The 19,366-nt window shown below is 40.5% G+C and overlaps 1 long non-coding RNA gene across 1 annotated transcript; it reads left to right on the plus strand.

Annotated features, from left to right (window-relative positions):
* Positions 1-4: 4 nt before the first annotated feature.
* On the plus strand, positions 5-18,750 carry LOC136871966 (uncharacterized). Its single transcript, XR_010859847.2, has 3 exons — positions 5-42; positions 3,115-3,223; positions 18,617-18,750. It is a non-coding gene; the product is annotated as an uncharacterized lncRNA (long non-coding RNA).
* Positions 18,751-19,366: the final 616 nt, after the last annotated feature.

Raw genomic sequence — 19,366 nt, forward strand, 5'->3', positions numbered from 1 at the left:
GTATAATCAGACCAGCAGAGTCTACCGTCATATCAGAATCAGGTAAGAGTTCATCTTTTTTTTTTTATCTCTAGAGTTTACAACGTAGGAAATAAACAAGAGTTTATGAAGTAAGGTATAATATTCAAAAATCTTTCAAAATTTAGGCAACTAGTCCATTTTATACACAAATGTCTTTCTTAGAAATCTGTTCGAAGATATCACATTAAAAAATACTCTGAAATTTAGTTTATATTTGGATTTACTTATTGTAGTGAGGTGGAAATCAGAAACTATTCATAACTGTATTTGTCCCAATTTGTACTCTTGAATTACAACTTTATCCTCAAATTGTAATCTTTCCTACTTTAAAAATACCACTTGAACTACTCGTCTACTAATTTCTTGCCAAGCCATCTCTCCACTGGAATGGAATGGCGTATGGCTTTTAGTGCCGGGAGTGTCCGAGGACAAGTTCGGCTCGCCAGGTGCAGGTCTTTTGATTTGACCCCCGTAGGCGACCTGCGCGTCATGATAAGGATGAAATGATGATGAAGACGACACGTACACTCAGCCCCCGTGCCAGCGAAATTAACCAATAATGGTTAAAATTCCCGACCCTGCCAGGAATCGAACCCGGGGCCCCTGTGACCAAAGGCCAGCACGCTAACCATTTAGCCATGGACCCGGACCTCGGAACAGACTGTTTAGTCGAGCAGCTCGTACAAGTTTAGCTTCGGTGGAATAAACTTTTCTAAACCAGAACCGCCTTCTATTGAATCAGTTATTAATTTGGCAAACATGTCTCATATAATCAGAAATAATGCTTTCCCAAAGCTTACCGTACATGTAACGCATGCAAAACTGACTAGCCTCTAATTGTCAGCTTTATATTTAATACCCTTTCCCTTTATACACATAGGTTAATACAGCAACTTCCCGCTGTCTGGTCTCGCGGTGTAGGGGGCAACGCGTCCGCCTGTCACCCGGCGGCCCCAGGTTCGATTCTCGGCCGGGTCAGGGGATTTTGATTGTAAATGATAATTATCCCTGGCCTGGGCACTGGGTGTTTGTGTCGTCCTTAACGTTCCTTTCCTCACATTCAATAGTTTACACTTCCGCAATTTCCAAATACACGCACGATCCTAACATATGGTCAAGTAGGGGAAAAAGATATTTCTAGGTCGACGCCCCGAAAAAATATCTCCGTTCAATTGGCATAGTTCCTTCAGTAAATATATTTCTTTTAATATTGTCCATTGAAAGCTGTAGGAACTGCCACTGATATTTCTCCTAATACAAAACAAAAATTCAACATGAGCTATTTTAGTGTAAAATCATCCGTAAGAAAGATACATCAAGGTTAATATTCTAGGCCCTTTCTGAAGCACCCCCGTTATCCTGAACTTTCTTGAACAACCAAGTTACATTAAAATCCATCCATGCATTTTTCCGTGAAGCTCTAATAGACACAGAAAAATATTATGCCGATCTCGACATAGGTCATTATAATGATGTCAGTATCCTTGTCAAAATACAATATTTACTGACTGAAATGTAGCCATTAAAACCAATGCAATAATATCAAACGCTCGATGAAGCGTAAAATGGCACATTTTCTTACTTTTCACGAGCAGCATTAATAACGCCAAGTTCCGGAGCTGGAATGAGCTGGCTACAGACAGCGGTGAGCACTACTCTGTCGTTTTCCTTTAAGTGTGCACATTCTGTATTCCTATCAGCGCACCATAGCAGGGATCATATAGCTAGAATACTATGATGAATCGTTGTGTTACCTACCAGTATTTATCAGAACATATATCAACCAGAATGGCATACTACCATTCCATCGGAGATTTGTAGCGGCAAAGAGACAAAGCACATCACAACAAACAGTAGTCAATGTAATGTTACTGTTGATCAATATTATTGGCTTTCGATACTGTAGGTGGTGGTGGTAATTATTGTTTTAGGAGGAAGTACAACATGGCAACTATCCTCTACTAACACTAATCAGACGGAAAAATGAAAGGGATCTTTTGATATTGAAGGCCTTCGCGTTTAGTTTCCTTCCGACTCTGTGATATTAGGGCTCCCTCTTGTCTTGTTCCTAAAGCAATGATTCCTACACGACTTTTTTCTTATTTTCAGTCATCTTCACAATTTTCCTTGCCGATATGGGCTGTTGACCATGCGGATTTTCACCTTACGAGGATTACGACAAAACCATCACCATTTAAACAGATTGAACCATACTTCCGCGTTAGCGACGCTTGGTGTTGGTATGGACTAAGCAGTAAAGTAAATTCATGAATATCTCTGTTATCATAGCCAGTACGGTGAAACCGTATAAACCGGGCGAGTTGGCCGTGCGGTTAGGAGCGCCCTGAAGATGGTTTTCCGTGGTTTCCCATTTTCACACCAGGCAAATGCTGGGGCTGTACCTTAATGATGATGATGATGCTTGTTGTTTAAAGGGGCCTAACATCGAAGGTCATCGGCCCTGTACCTTAATTACGGCCACGGCCGCTTCCTTCCAACTAGGCCCTCCCTATCCTATCGTCGCCAAAAAAGACCTATCTGTGTCAGTGCGACGTAAAGCCATTAGCAAAAAAAAAAAAAAAAAAAGAAACCGTATAAGGCATGAATGATCGGAAATTGTACTTTTTTTAACTTTCGTTATGTACTATTTATCTATAGGACAAGTAATAATATAGATATTTGAAAATGATATGTTAGTCCTTCCCCTAAACTACCATTTCACCCGGCATGAATAAAATTAATTATAACTTAGATTGTGGTGACTTATTCCTCGCCTTTACACACTGATTTCAATGCAGTTCTGTTCAGCCATTTTCTAGGGATGCGCGTACATCGAGGTAACGTTGGTCCCTAACAATCCGACTAATCTACGCTCCACTGTACATTAATTCCCTGCTCCCGCGATATGACGTGATTTCCAGAAAAACTTGAAAACCACTTATTCAGAGAAATACTCGGTAGTGTAAACTCGTGAGGGGGAAGGAAGACATCCACCCTTGGCAAACCACGACACTGCTCGCCCATTGCGCTCTAATTGGCGGCTGATCGAACAAGGCGCAGCTAATGGGACAGGACCCATTCTTCTGTCCACAGGTGCAGCTGACAATGCACGTGTCTACATTGATCCTATTGTTGGTGTCCGTACCGGCCCTGGTCAGTGCCAGCAATGATAGCCCTCTCCTTCACAGCTTTTCCAGCTTATGTAAGTAATACCTGTTGTGTTGTCACTTTAAGTAGTTCTAAAATTAATTTTTGAAATAACTTAAAACCATTAATATCTGTAATATTGAGGTAAGGATACAAGAATGTATCTCATAATGAGTATTTACAATACTTACACGGTCGAGCACCTAAGTTTCTCATCCTAAATTAACTTCTGAATAGTTTAGGTGAACAGTATGCTGTTTTTATTTAGGAATAATAATAAGAGGCATATGCATGAACATCAAGTGTGTGTCCTTGCTTTAATTAGCACCGAGACTTCGAATTCAGGAAATATTTATTTATTTATTTATTTATTTATTTATGTATTTATTTATTTATTTATTTATTTATTTATTTATTTATTTATTTATTTATTTATTTATTTATTGCACACTACAGGACTTAGTGTCCCAATTACAGTGGCAACTACGACAGATAAGCTACAATTAACATGGTGAAACTTATATCTAAACTATATTCTACAATTTTATCTAATCTCCTATACTATTGATATAAAGTATGAAAGTATTTTTCTAAAGACTAAAGAGGCTTATGTTAATGCGGTGGAACAACACACGACAAAGTAAAATGATAGAATAAATAAAGCAATACATTATATTGCATAATAATGATATAAAATATGAAAGTATTTTTCTAAAGACTAAAGAAGCCTTATATTAATGCGGTAGAACAACACACGACAAAGTAAAATGATAAAGTAAATGAAGCAATGCATTATATTGATATAAAATATGAAAGTATTTTTCTAAAGACTAAAGAAACCTTACATTAATGCGGTGGAACAACACACGACAAAGTAAAATGATAGAATAAATAAAGCAATACATTATATTGCATAATATTATAGAACTTCACCTTACAATTTCCCCTATTTTTAGGACTTCATATAAGTGCGCGATGAAGTTCAGTTACAAACTCACTCAATGGCAAACTGAAGTCAAGGCCATTATTTTTCTGAATGGCACTGTTGAAGATACTGCAGAGTCTGTTTACCGGCAGTTATCATGGGCACACGTCCTGAATTTTACATTTAAAAATGTTATGTTATTTCTGGAATTGAAGCGAGGTACATGGAAATTTGGGATAGAAAGTAATTCAGGATTATCAACAGCATAGTTTACAACTTTAAAAAGAAATTTTACTGCATCCTTCCGTCTGCGAATTTCTAAACTCTCCACTCCGAAATTGGATATCACTATAGGGTACCATACGGGGATAGCAGCCAGTTTTTTTATATTGTAAGTATTTTAAAAATCGTTTTTGTAATTTTTCAATCTGATAAACATATGTTTGACACCTAGGGCTCCAAACTATGCTGGCATATTCTATTTTTTGTCTTACTATGGTATTGAACAGACGAATGCAAGTTTGTGTGTTTTTGAAGGGTTTTATATTCCTGATAATGAATCCTAGGGTCTTGTACGACTCAGCTACCATTTTCAGTATATGCGAATTGAATGTAAGCTCGTGGTCGAATAAAACCCCGAGGTCTTTCATCTCGCAAACTGATCGCAAATCACTGTCACCTAGTTTGTAAGTGTAGTGGACGGGAGTTTTCCTTCTGGTGAACGACATCGATACACCAAACTAAGTCCTTTTATGGAACTACATCCATTTCTGTCGCATAAGTAGTTGAACCATGTGACCTCGGCGCGTTGGGGAGGCTTGTGCGTTCCAATAAAGCAGACAGCCGAGCAGCAGGTACAACGATGTCGAATGGGCATCTGTCGAGAGAACAGGCTGACGAATGGTTCATCGAAAGGGGGATAGCAGCCTCTCGAAAGTTTGCAAGGGTGACAATCTGGCCTTGTAAACATACCTAACATGGCTTGGTATGTGGATACTGCTACACGGTTGAAAGCAATGGGATATTGCAGTCGCAGCTGACTCCCGAGGACATGCACCTCTCTCCGTACGTATGAATGAATGATGCACTGATGATGGCTTCCTTCCGGGTATAATATTCCGGAGGTGAAATAGTCCCCCATTCGTATGTCTGGAAGTGGACTAGAAGGACGAGCCCACGTACATGGTATTCGTAGATCTAGAAAAGATTTTGATTCGATCAAGCTATTTGAGATTCACAACGTGATCGGGATCAGATTTCGAGAAAAAAAGGATTATTTACAATCTGCACAAAAATCAGTCTGCATCGATACGATTCGAGAGCTGTGAAGAAGAAGCAGCAATCCAGAACGGAGTGAGGCAAGGCTGAAGTGTGTACCCATCTTCTCTTCAATGTGTGTATGAAATATCTGGCGAAATGAAGGCAGAATTACCAAAGGGAATTACAATCGAAGTATAAGGTATAAAATATCCGATATTATTTTATTTGAGTCTACTGAAGATCAGAAGAAATTGATGAATTGTATGGACACATACATAAAAGTGATGGAGTGGAGTCGAACGAAATTATATGTTGCAGGAAATATTAAATTAGGAAATTAAATCATAAAATAAGTAGATGAATATTATTACTTGGGTAGTAGAATGCCTAATGCTGGAAGAAGCTTGGAGGACACAAAATGCAGACTATCATAACCAATGGCAGGCTTTCATTAGAAAAAAAAAGTGCTCCATTTGAACAATGACATACGAATTAGAAATATTTTTGAAGACTGTCGTCAGGAGCATGGCATTGTATGGAATTGAATCACAGTTCGGAGAGAAGGTGATAGGGTTAGATCGAATCACGAATGAAGAGATAGTGAATCGAATTGGTGAGAGGAGAAGGATTTGGCGAACTTTGAACAGAAAGGGGTATGGAATGGTAGAACACACCTTAGACACTCGGGACTTGATCAGTTGCTTGTTAAGGGAAGTGTAGGTGGTAAGAACAGTAGGGGTAGACCAAGGTATGAATATTACAAACAGATCAGAGCATATATAGGATGTAGTAGTTTCGTAGAAAAGAAAACATTAACGCAGGACAGGATGGTCTGAAAAGCTGCATCAAACCAGTCTACAGACTCATGCCCAAACACAGACGTACTGTAGCTGACCGTAGCAGCCACATTCAGGGTCTTAATTATTTCCACTGGCAGTCATATGGCATGAAAAGCTGCATCAAACCGGTCTATAGACTCATGAACCAAACACAGACGTACTGTAGCTGACCGTAGCAGCCGCATCCAGGGTATTAATTATTACCACAGGCAGTCATATGGCATGAAAAGCTGCATAAAACCGGTCTATAGACTCATGAACCAAACACACACGTACTGTAGTTGACCGTAGCAGCCACATTCAGGGTATTAATTATTTCCACTGGCAGTCATATGGCATGAAAAGCTGCATCAAACCGGTCTATAGACTCATGAACCAAACACACACGTACTGTAGTTGACCGTAGCAGCCACATTCAGGGTCTTAATTATTTCCACTGGCAGTCATATGGCATGAAAAGCTGCATCAAACGTCTATAGACTCATGAACCAAACACACACGTACTGTAGTTGACCGTAGCAGCCACATTCAGGGTCTTAATTATTTCTACTGGCAGTCATATGGCATGAAAAGCTGCATCAAACCGGTCTACAGACTCATGCCCAAACACAGACGTACTGTAGCTGACCGTAGCAGCCACATTCAGGGTATTAATTATTACCACAGGCACTCATATGGCATGAAAAGCTGCATCAAACCGGTCTATAGACTCATGAACCAAACACACACGTACTGTAGTTGACCGTAGCAGCCACATTCAGGGTATTAATTATTTCCACTGGCAGTCATATGGCATGAAAAGCTGCATCAAACCGGTCTATAGACTCATGAACCAAACACACACGTACTGTAGTTGACCGTAGCAGCCACATTCAGGGTCTTAATTATTTCCACTGGCAGTCATATGGCATGAAAAGCTGCATCAAACGTCTATAGACTCATGAACCAAACACACACGTACTGTAGTTGACCGTAGCAGCCACATTCAGGGTCTTAATTATTTCTACTGGCAGTCATATGGCATGAAAAGCTGCATCAAACCGGTCTATAGACTCATGAACCAAACACAGACGTACTGTAGCTGACCGTAGCAGCCGCATCCAGGGTATTAATTATTACCACAGGCAGTCATATGGCATGAAAAGCTGCATCAAACCGGTCTATAGACTCATGAACCAAACACACACGTACTGTAGCTGACCGTAGCAGCCACATTCAGGGTCTTAATTATTTCCACTGGCAGTCATATGGCATGAAAAGCTGCATCAAACCGGTCTATAGACTCATGAACCAAACACACACGTACTGTAGCTGACCGTAGCAGCCGCATCCAGGGTATTAATTATTACCACAGGCACTCATATGGCATGAAAAGCTGCATCAAACCGGTCTATAGACTCATGAACCAAACACACACGTACTGTAGTTGACCGTAGCAGCCACATTCGGGGTATTAATTATTTCCACTGGCAGTAATGAGGCACTGGTGAAAAGGAGTAGTAAAGTTTGCAGATTTTCAATTGTAGCACCAACATTCTGAACGTTGTATTCAGGGTGACGGTATGTGGCGAAGTTTCTTGTATGTTCATTCTCTTCGAAGTATGAGTCACGCGTAGACTTTGTCTCCTTCACCTTCGGGCTACTAAGCCCTATCGGTGCCATATTTGAAAATGTGCACACATACTAATCAGAATGTACTTGATGTGAACAACTTCGGCGGGCCACTCTGTGTAGAACTCTGTACTTCACTTCCAAATATTTTATACTTAATGAATTATTTTATACTAGTTGATACCTGGCGTGCTCTGTTACGCCTCAGTATGTTATAATGTTTTAAAAGTAATTCTACTTAATGCAATTTTTAATAATATTTTTCTTCATTATTTCTGGTCGTCTCCTTATTTATATATTTATTATTACGTTTACTTACAATTTCTCTTACAAAACAAATAATTACTGTACATATGTTCTATTTTTTAGATTCCTATGTCTATTAATTTGATCAAACTATTTCTATACGCTTACATAAATGGCGAATTGTTTGCGTGATATTCATTGCAACACGAGTAGGTACATGGCATTGCTCTTCCATCTGGTGCGAAAATGAACACATTCCTCAGCAATAAGTTACCTAGTTACATGAAAATACATCTCGAACACGCCATGTTGGATTGCTATTTTCAAATAACAGGCAACTCATTGCCTAGTTACATGAACCCCCTGCAAGAAAGGTACTTCATAAAACATGGCGGCGTGTTCACATCCTCCTATATTAATTAAATAAAATATATTTCCGTTGACTTTTCAAAAATGAAATTAAATGGTGTATGGCTTTTTGTGCCGAGAGTATCCGAGGACAAGTTCAGCTCGCCAGATGCAGATCTTTTGATTTGACTCCCGTAGGCGACCTTCGCATCGTGGTGAGGATGAAATGATGATGAAGACGGCACATACACCCAGCCCCCGTGCCTGCGAAATTAACCAATTAAGGTTAAAATTCCGGACCCTGCCAGGAATCGAACTCCGCACCCCTGTGACCAAAGGCCAGCACGCTAACCATTTAGCCATGGAGCCGGACACTTTTCAAAAAATGCAACATTTTTCCTCTACTACTGAGACAGTTTGGAAGATTTTGGTACAACTCGCATTTTTAACGCCCTCTGGTTTATGAGGTTGAATTTTGTGAAACTTACAAGTTAGCATTTTATATATATATTTGGATAAAAATCCCGTAAGCAACAACTCTCCTCTAAACATGGTATGTACTGTGTACTGACATTTCTCTAGGAGGTATTTTCTGTCTCCATCATGTGGTCTTAACCTAATCAACACCAGTCTTCTATAATATTTACGTCATTGTTTTTGTTGTTAGTAATAATAATAATTCATTTCGTGTGTTAATAGTATTAATAGTCTGGTGAAACACTTGTAAAGCAAACCCTCCGATAGAGCACTTGACACCTTCCGTGTGTGTAAAACTGTGTGTTATTGTGGTATATGATAGCGTTATATATGTTATGTGGATTGTAGGGATGTTAGGAACAATACAAGCACCCAGCCTTAGTGCAAAGGAATTAACAACTTTTAAATGAAAATCCTTCAACCAGCCGGGAGTCGAAACCGGGGCCCACTAAACCGATCATTCAATGAAAGAGCTGAACATTATAATGATGGTGTTGATACTGATGATAATAATCATTAGCATATTAATCCATTGACTGATTTGAAACAGCTCTGCATACTGTTATATATTGTGCTAACCATTTCCATATAATTATTCCATACTGCAGCCACTTCAATTAGTTTGCAATAATCACGTCTTGGCCTTCCCTACCATTCCGATCTCCACACTGCCCTCTAGTGGCAACTGGACAAGTTCTGCCTGTCTGAAAATTTGTGCTATCAATTTTTCTATATTCAGTGCAAAAATTCACCGGATCGTTCAACCAATTTTATCTCTTCACTAGCAAATGTACCCGTGCTTGGCTACGGTATTCTACATTGTATTCGAATATCGAATACTGTACATGCAGTAAATAGGATTGTTTTAAAATTACATGTCTCTTAGCGTTATCCGAGAAACAGCATCGGGAGGTCCCCATACGCTCTTTCTAATGTAAAGTGTTTGTTACGGATTTGTGATATAATGGCAGGCTCACTGTCTACTGCCTTTCACAATCGAGTTGGGAAGTTTACATTATAATTGCAGGCCCCATTGCCTACTGCGCGGTCACAATCGATGTAGGGAGTTTTAGTTAAAATGGGAGCCCCCTTTCCTACTTCCAAACAGATAACAGTTGAGGAGTTTCTATTATAATGGCAGGCAACTGCCCTACTATCAGTCGAAATTGAGTTGTGCAGTTATCATTATAATGTCAGGCCCATTTTCCTACTGCCAGCCAGCTTACTGCCAGTCACACCAAGCTGGTGAGTTTCCATCAAAATAGCAGGCCACTATGCCTAATGCCACTCACATTTTAGATGATGACATTTGTTTATAATTGCGGGCACAATTGCCTACTGCCAAACACAATCGGGTAGGGGAGTTTTAAACAAAACTGCATGCTCCCTTGCCTTCTGCAAGTCAAATCGAGAAGTGAACTATTCATTACAATGGTAGGCCTTCCTTACTAATGCCAGTTACACAGGAGTTGGAGAAGGACCCCATTCCTACTGCCAGTCAAAGTCGGTGTGGGGAGTACTGATTACAATAGCAGACACACCCTTTCTCGATCACTACAAATCGACATCAGTGAATATACATAGATCGACATACGAAAGTATATGCATGTTGACAATATTGCAGACCTTCATTTACATATTAAATGCTGCTAAACGTACGTCATATCGACAAAGGATTATACCATAAGACGCCGGTTTTAGTGGCCTAAATTGCTGGTCCTATGATATCTCATCTATTCTTGGGTCAGATTGGGTTAGAAACGTTGAACAGAGTAAAGATTTTGTAAGATTATCTCACATTGCATTATTTTCGAATAATTATGTGACAGCTACATACATAGTATTTGGCTCACATATGGCTACTGGGTGGGCTAATTTTCGTGAAGAGTTTGATGATTCTATATTTACCATAAGTGATTGAAAGCATGAATTATGCATGTGAAAAGTCCAAATTTACTTAACATCGATTAATAGAGCAAAATCAAATGTAAAAGGGATACAGATACGACAAAAGACCAAGGTTGTAGATCATTCCAAACTGAACGGAGATTGTGCAATCCGTTATGTGATATGACTTCCTGAAGGTCTGCGCCATTATTAAAATTGCCTCCATATTTCGATATTCTTCGAGGATAAAAAGTGAAAAATGTAAAGATTTTACCGTCCGTTACAGGCTAAAACGTATAATTTTGTCAAATTTAAATTTTCTTTATAGTCTGGCAGATTATGCTGCAATCTGGATTTTGGGCGAGGAGGGTAAAAATTAGGACTTTCAGGAAACTAAACCAAGAAAATGCAGATGGGCACTATTACTCCTTAAACGGGTGGCTGTGCGAAAATTTCACCCAAATAGTCAATGTAGAGGCACACAGTCGTTACGATTATTTATAAAGATAGATAATGGATCTGCTCCACGTACAACACCATTTGGGCTATGTCCGCTGGACTTAACCTGCAAAACTGACCATTCATGATATCTCCCTTATTAATCCTCCTGACGAAAAAATGCATATGAAAGAAAAGAGATGGAATTCCATTACGTTTGGTCAATTTCCAGTCAGGTTGGTTTTGTACTGTGTACTGTATATTGTGGAAGAGTAAAATCACCATTTCGGTTCCCTATAAACCACCATTCCATTCCGGGAACATGAGATGTTACTGACCTTTAAAACCTACCTTTGGACAGGTGGATGCTAAATATAAAGCTTGGTTCGAATATCTTCAGTAGTTTTCAAGTTGTACGAAATACGCTTTACACGCACCCGCTCTTGAGTTAAGTCCGATGGGACTTGTACCGAAAAACGCTCCGTTAATGACATCTCCCTTATTAATATTCGTATCGAAATGATGGAAATGAGAAAAAAGGTTTAGAAATTAATTTCCATTAAGGCAGGTAGATTTCCATTAAGTTTTTGTTATGTATATTTTGTGGGAGTGCAAAATCACGGTTTCGGTTTCGTATAAACCCCCAGTCAGTTCAGGGATTTAGAAACAATATTTGCCCTAAAACATACCCAAGGACAGGTGGATTCTAAATATGAAGTTTGATGAAAATATATCCAGTAGATTCTAGCACTCGCGTACGGATTAATTAAGGAAGAAAATAATACAGTTAAGAAAGTTGAAATTAGTAGAAAATGGATTATAACTGAGGACAGCCGGTTAACGATAATATTTAAATGCCAAGTGAATGTATTGGAAAATCAAATGCCCCTCAATAAATTATGTTGGTGTGAATTATGGATATAATAAAGCGGTAACAGGGGAGAAATTTAGGCGCAGTGATTCTTAGGTAAATAGATAAGAAGATGACTAGTGGTGTTATTACTTAATATATTCTAGGGCTTTTATAACCTCCAACGATATTCCGCCAATATCCCGCAGATAGTCCGATTGACGCCTCTCTTGCCTTTTGCCCAAAGAACAACCACCAATTTGAAAGCATGATGAGGAAAATGGCAATACGTTATTTCCCTGCTGGCAAGCAGTCAGTAAATTTCTCCGTCATGTGAAGGGTAAGGTAAATTATGAACATAACGAAAGTTGTTTATAATGAGGATACGTTTCACGTACGGTCCACGGAGTTTACAGAAAATCAAGAGTACAGGAGAATATGGAGGAAACCGTTCTGGTTTTCCTATGAACCCCCCCCCCCCCCGCATATTCAAAGATTTTTAAATGATATGCATATCGAAACCTTCCCCGGGATGAATATACTCTAAATATGAAGTCTGGTTGAGATCTATCCAGCCGTTTCGACGTGATGGTGGAACAAACAAACAGACAAACAGACACGAAAAGTAAAAACCACCGATTCGGTCTTGAGTTGACCTAAAACGGTACAACTTTACTTATATATATTTGTAATATGATCAACCTTCTGCACTTTCTATTCCTCCGTAACAGCTACAATAACGGGAATATTCATCTTCAGCACAGAGGACTGTACCACATTATCCCTCTAATTTGAGGTCTTGACCTTAATATTCGTCCACCATTTTAAATCTTCTCAAATGAGTATGAACTTCGACAATTTCTGAAAACTTCTGTTAATGAGCTAAGAACATACGTAACATTTTATTTGCAATACAAACTGTATATTCCTCTAGTTATACAAATTTTGCCTCGAAATCCTTTAACGTGAGTTAACCATCGTCTCCCAGTTCTCTTACCCTCGATGGCTATGTTATTTAATCTCGTATGTAACAAATCCTTCCTCATTCGCTTCGTATATCCCGACCATCGAAGCTGATTCATATATTCTACTTCACGCATATATTTCATTCCTAGAGTACCTAGCCTTCATATCTGCATAACAAGTGCCTTCCTGCCATTGTTTCCACCAGCAATCATTCTCATTACCCTTGTATCTGTTGTCACTAGATTATGAACAAGTTATCCTAGAGTGAGGTAAAACGAAGTCGACTTGACAGCAGAGTTATGTTTCGTCTGTTAATTATCTTTCTACAATCCTCGTTAGCACATGCTCACTCTTTGCATTAGTTTTGGTGCCCCTTAATGCAATTTCACCTAATACACTACCATTCTGGGAGAATATACTTTCAAAGTGCTGTAAATGATTCTTCTATTCCATTTTCTCTTCTTCTTCTTCTCCTCCTTCTTCTTCTTAGTCTCCTTCTTCCGCTTTTCCATACCTGTGGGATCGCGGATTCGAACTGTGTCACACGTGTTAATTTGCTCCTGTTTTACGGCCGGGTGCCGTTCCTGACGCCAACCCTATGTGGAGGGGTGTAATAACTATTACATGTTTCTGTGGTGTTTGGTAGTGTGGTGTGTTGTCTGAATATGAAAAGGAGAATGTTGGGACAAACACGAACATCCAGTCCCTGAGCTAGAAGAATAAATCAAACGCGATTAAAATCCCCGACCCGACCAGGAATCAATAGGATTGGGAAGGAAGCGGCCGTGGCCTTAATCAAAGTACAGCCCCAGCATTTTCCTGGTGTGAAAATGGAAAACCACGGAACACCATCATCAGGGCTGCTGAGGGTGGGGTTCGTACCCACTATCTCCCGAACGCAAGCTCACAGCCGCACGGCCGACTATTTCTATTATGTATCCGACATTATTCCCTCACGTTCCTTTCAAAACGATATCAAATTTGTATTGGAGATGCTAATTTTCGTACCATAGTTGTTGGATTTCCTACCAAGTTCCAACATATTTAATTATTATTCAGCATTAACAAAAATGTATTATAATTAATTCAAAATATTCTTCCCTGAATACGATTAGTTGTCTAAGATACTTTTAATTTTTATAATTAAACAGTTATATAGATAGAAGGGATGTCACACAAAAAAGATTAACATTTTCTTGGATTCTAGTTCTTCGAAAAACTCAGTGTATACCAACCTTTTCTGTCGACAGTTACCTACTCATTTTCCTTGTATGTGTATATGCATTCAACGATCAGGGAGTTACTTACATTTAGTTGTCTTTATGGTATGCAAAAGCAAACAAAATTTAAAGTGTAGATGCTGAGAGATTTTGGTGACGAACCAATATGGAAGACAAGCAATAGAGGGATAATGATCCGCAACCGAAAGGAGTGCAGGAAGCAAATGAAGTTATCAACACATCCAGGAGGAACATCTAAGGTGCAGACCAAACCCAATATTATCCGAGAAACAGAACAAAGCAATGAGGAAATTCTGTGAAAGTAAGAAAAGACTGGCCTGGAAGTCTACGTTTTACGCAGCCCACAGTTAGGAAACATTGGAAGCAAAGGGAAAGTAATGTAAACTTGATTTACAGAGAATTAAATATTTTAATGCCGGAGAATTACAGTCAATAAACATAATCAAAAAATGAGATAAGGATAAAATTATAAAATGCTGTAATTCATTCCGTAGTGCTGATAACAATAGGAATTAATTACTTTACTACTGTTTGTAAAAGTAAATTAATTAACTCACTGAAAAATGAAATGGCGTATGGCTTTTAGTTCCGGGAGTGCCAAGGGACAAGTTCGGCTCGCCAGATGCAGGTCTTTTGAGTTGACGCCCGTAGGCGACCCACGCGTAGTGATGAGGACAAAATGATGATGAAGACGACAAATACATCCAGTCCCAGTATCAGCGTAATTAACCAATTATCGTTAAAATTCCCGACCCTGCCGGGAATCGAACCCGGGACCCCTGTGGCCAAAGGCCAGGACGCTAACCATTTAGTCATGGAGAATAAAATCGTGTTTCACACACAACATTCAAATTGTTGTAACTCTGTAAGTATGTAGAACAATGTACAGGTTCATATGACCACATTTGCTTTAAGTGTTTTCAACAATCAGCTCTTCAAGAAGCTTGCTTGCTAAAGGTTGCTAAAGGCTTTACGTCGCGCCGACACAGATCGGTCTTATGGCGACGATGGGATAGGAAAGGCCTAGGAGTTGGAAGGAAGCGGCCGTGGCCTTAATTAAGGTACAGCCCCAGCATTTGCCTGGTGTGAAAATGGGAAACCACGGAAAACCATTTTCAGGGCTGCCGATAGTGGGATTCGAACCTACTATCTTCCGGATGCAAGCTCACAGCCGCGCGCCTCTACGCGCACGGCCAACTCGCCCGGTCTTCTTCAAGAAGCGGTAACTCCTTATGAATCAACCTGTAGATAGCAAATAAATACGGAGCGTTCTATCTATTACTACATCTTCGACATAGGTACTTGAGGACTCTTATCATCTACCATCTTCACTTTCATCTTTCAGTATACGTATACAAGATACTGTGATGTTGAGCTACTCACATTCCGAGAGTAAGAATATGTGTCATGAGAAAAAAAAATTGTTATTTGATTCTCAACGCGTTATTTTTTCACAATGCTGAACATGAATTTAGATTGTACACTGCGAACTAATATACAAATAATTTCGATTTTAATCTAAATAGGAACTGTGTTCGTCTGTGGTCTCTATTTCAGCTATTAGGTTTGGATTGGTTCACATGGATGGGCGTGGGTTAAGTCGTCGAAAATATTAGAAGTGCGATAAGCAAATTCTAAAACCAAACCCCATGGCACTACAGCCCTTGAAGGGTCTTGGCCTAACAAGCGACCGCTGCTCAGCCCGAAGGCCTGCAGATTACGAGGTGTCGTGTGGTCATCACGACGAATCCTCTCGGCCGTTATTCTTGGCTTTCTAGACCGGGGCCGCTATTTCACCGTCAGACAGCTCCTCGATTCTAATCACGTAGGCTGAGTGGACCTCGAACCAGCCCTCAGGTCCAGGTAAAAATCCCTGACCTGGCCGGGAATCGAACCCGGGGCCTCCGGGTAAGAGCCAGGCACGCTACCCCTACACCACGGTGCCGGCATAAGCAAATTCTGGGCAGACATATATAGCCTTAGATTTCATAAAACCCGTAATTGTTTCTAAACATAGAGGTAAACATTACCCTTGAGTGTGGTTATCATAGCTTGTAATAGCCTTTATTTTCCACATGTTGAGGAATTTCGGGTTTTTTATGGAGATATCTTTGTAGGCTTTCAGCATGAGAGAGAAAAAAATGTGCATATAATCATACAGTTAATATTATTTTTCCGTATTCATTCTGCAAACTATTGTGGTTAAACTACGAATATTGAGACACACAGAGCACCTGTAAGGATAACCACGTTATGGTCATTGAGCAGGGTACAGCGGGACTTACATATTTTAAATTTGATTAGACATTCGAGGGGATAATTTATGAAGGGAAATGCAATTTTAATGGAATCATAATTACGTGAATATGGCTTGATACACTGACTGACAGAGCAAATGCAACACCAAGAAGGAGTGGTCAGAACTTTATGCCAATTGCAGGGTAGACTGACGTCACTGAGGTATGCTCATGATGTGAAATGCGCCGCTGTGCTGCGCACGTAGCGAACGATAAATGGGACACGGCGTTGGCGAATGGCCCACTTCGTACCGTGATTTCTCAGCCGACAGCCATTGTAGAACATGTTGTCGTGTGCCACAGGACACGTGTATAGCTAAGAATGCCAGGCCGCCGTCAACGGAGGCATTTCCAGCAGACAGACGACTTTACGAGGGGTATGGTGATCGGGCTGAGAAGGGCAGGTTGGTCGCCTCGTCAAATCGCAGCCGATACCCATAGGGATGTGTCCACGGTGCAGCGCCTGTGGCGAAGATGGTTGGCGCAGGGACATGTGGCACGTGCGAGGGGTCCAGGCGCAGCCCGAGTGACGTCAGCACGCGAGGATCGGCGCATCCGCCGCCAAGCGGTGGCAGCCTCGCACGCCACGTCAACCGCCATTCTTCAGCATGTGCAAGACACCCTGGCTGTTCCAATATGACCAGAACAATTTCCCGTCGATTGGTTGAAGGAGGCCTGCACTCCCGGCGTCCGCTCAGAAGACTACCATTGACTCCACAGCATAGACGTGCACGCCTGGCATGGTGCCGGGCTACAGCGACTTGGATCAGGGAATGGCGGAACGTCGTGTTCTCCGATGAGTCACGCTTCTGTTCTGTCAGTGATAGTCACCGCAGACGAGTGTGGCGTCGGCGTGGAGAAAGGTCAAATCCGGCAGTAACTGTGGAGCGCCCTACCGCTAGACAACGCGGCATCATGGTTTGGGGCGCTATTGCGTATGATTCCACGTCACCTCTAGTGCGTATTCAAGGCACGTTAAATGCCCACCGCTACGTGCAGCATGTGCTGCGGCCGGTGGCACTCCCGTACCTTCAGGGGCTGCCCAATGCTCTGTTTCAGCAGGATAATGCCCGCCCACACACTGCTCGCATCTCTAACAGGCTCTACGAGGTGTACAGATGCTTCCGTGGCCAGCGTACTCTCCGGATCTCTCACCAATCGAACACGTGTGGGATCTCATTGGACGCCGTTTGCAAACTCTGCCCCAGCCTCGTACGGACGACCAACTGTGGCAAATGGTTGACAGAGAATGGAGAACCATCCCTCAGGACACCATCCGCACTCTTATTGACTCTGTACCTCGACGTGTTTCTGCGTGCATCGCCGCTCGCGGTGGTCCTACATCCTACTGAGTCGATGCCGTGCGCATTGTGTAACCTGCATATCCGTTTGAAATAAACATCAATTATTCGTCCGTGCCGTCTCTGTTTTTTCCCCAACTTTCATCTCTTTCGAACCACTCCTTCTTGGTGTTGCATTTGCTCTGTCAGTCAGTGTATATTTTATCTAAAATATTTCCTCTTTTTATTACTCTCCTTCCCTTATCTTTGAGATAATGTGATGAGAGTAACTAGGAATTCACAAGGATTTTCTGGTTGCCAACAATTGTTGCTCGCTTTGCACCACCCAAGGGACACGTACACATAAAATCTGCGGATGTGAGCAATTTTCGTCCCTCTTTAGAGTTCGATTGCGGATAGGACAAGCAAACCATTCGGCACACCGTCCTGTCCTGAAAGTTTTACAGAACTCCTCAACACAACGAATGATAAAATAAGCATTGTATATTTCTTTGTGATTTTTCATAATGACTTGTATTCATTTTTATTTAGATTATTACTTTTATTTAGAAACCTGTGTTGTGTCGCTCGCTAAATGAATAAATCCTCCTCTATGAAAGCGAAATAATGTTAACATTTTTTACATTCTTGTGCCATGTTTATGGTAATGAGAATTTGTTTGATGCTCCTTTCATCTCATTTACGCTTAAGATAAATTACTTTTCCCAACATACGATATACTGCTAATTGTTGAGTACTAACAACGCTACTCTTCTCTTTCAGTTACGAACGATAAATTGACTACTTCAGTGAAAGAAGCTGAGGATCTTCTAGTACCTTCACTTCTTCAGGTAATTTTTTAGCAAATCATGCTTGCCACCGCTACTCATTATGGCGATTATTGTTGTTTAAAAAAGTCACAGTCATCTCCGTACAGGCCATGAAGACCCTTGGAGGGCGATAGGGTGAAGGCTTCCACTGTCCGTAACCTCGGCACTTGATGGGGTAGAGTGGTTAGCTCTACGCCCGGCCGCCTTTGTCTCCAGGAATTAATCTGGTGCTCACTTTTTCTGTACGCTGAGTGAACCTCGAGGTCACTGGCCTTGAACTTTTTATTAAATGCAATAGGTCTGCCATGTAAGATTAACATGAAACACTGTTTTTCTGCTTGATAATTTTCATTCAAAATCGTATAGGCATAACTGTCGAATCACGAAGGAAATATTTCCGGCTAATATCACTTTGGCACTTATTAAGGTTTTAGAACTTTTAACACTCTGAAAAATACGGTAAGATGAAATAAATCACAACCACTTAAAAAAGTAATTAATTAAGTTAGTAAGATACGGGGAAATCAGAGATATAGTATTGATTATTTTCTAAATGTAGCTACTAACATCAAAATGTACCTTTTCCAGTTAATTTCTTCCAATAAGAGTACATTTCATTATACCCTCCAAATCTACAAGTGTTTCTATTGTAAAGTGTCAAAAAAGTTCTTTAGACTGATTCTGAATCATTTTTTCCCAGACT

This window comes from Anabrus simplex, chromosome 4, assembly GCF_040414725.1.
Source record: "Anabrus simplex isolate iqAnaSimp1 chromosome 4, ASM4041472v1, whole genome shotgun sequence".
Classification (NCBI taxonomy): Eukaryota; Metazoa; Arthropoda; class Insecta; order Orthoptera; family Tettigoniidae; genus Anabrus; species Anabrus simplex.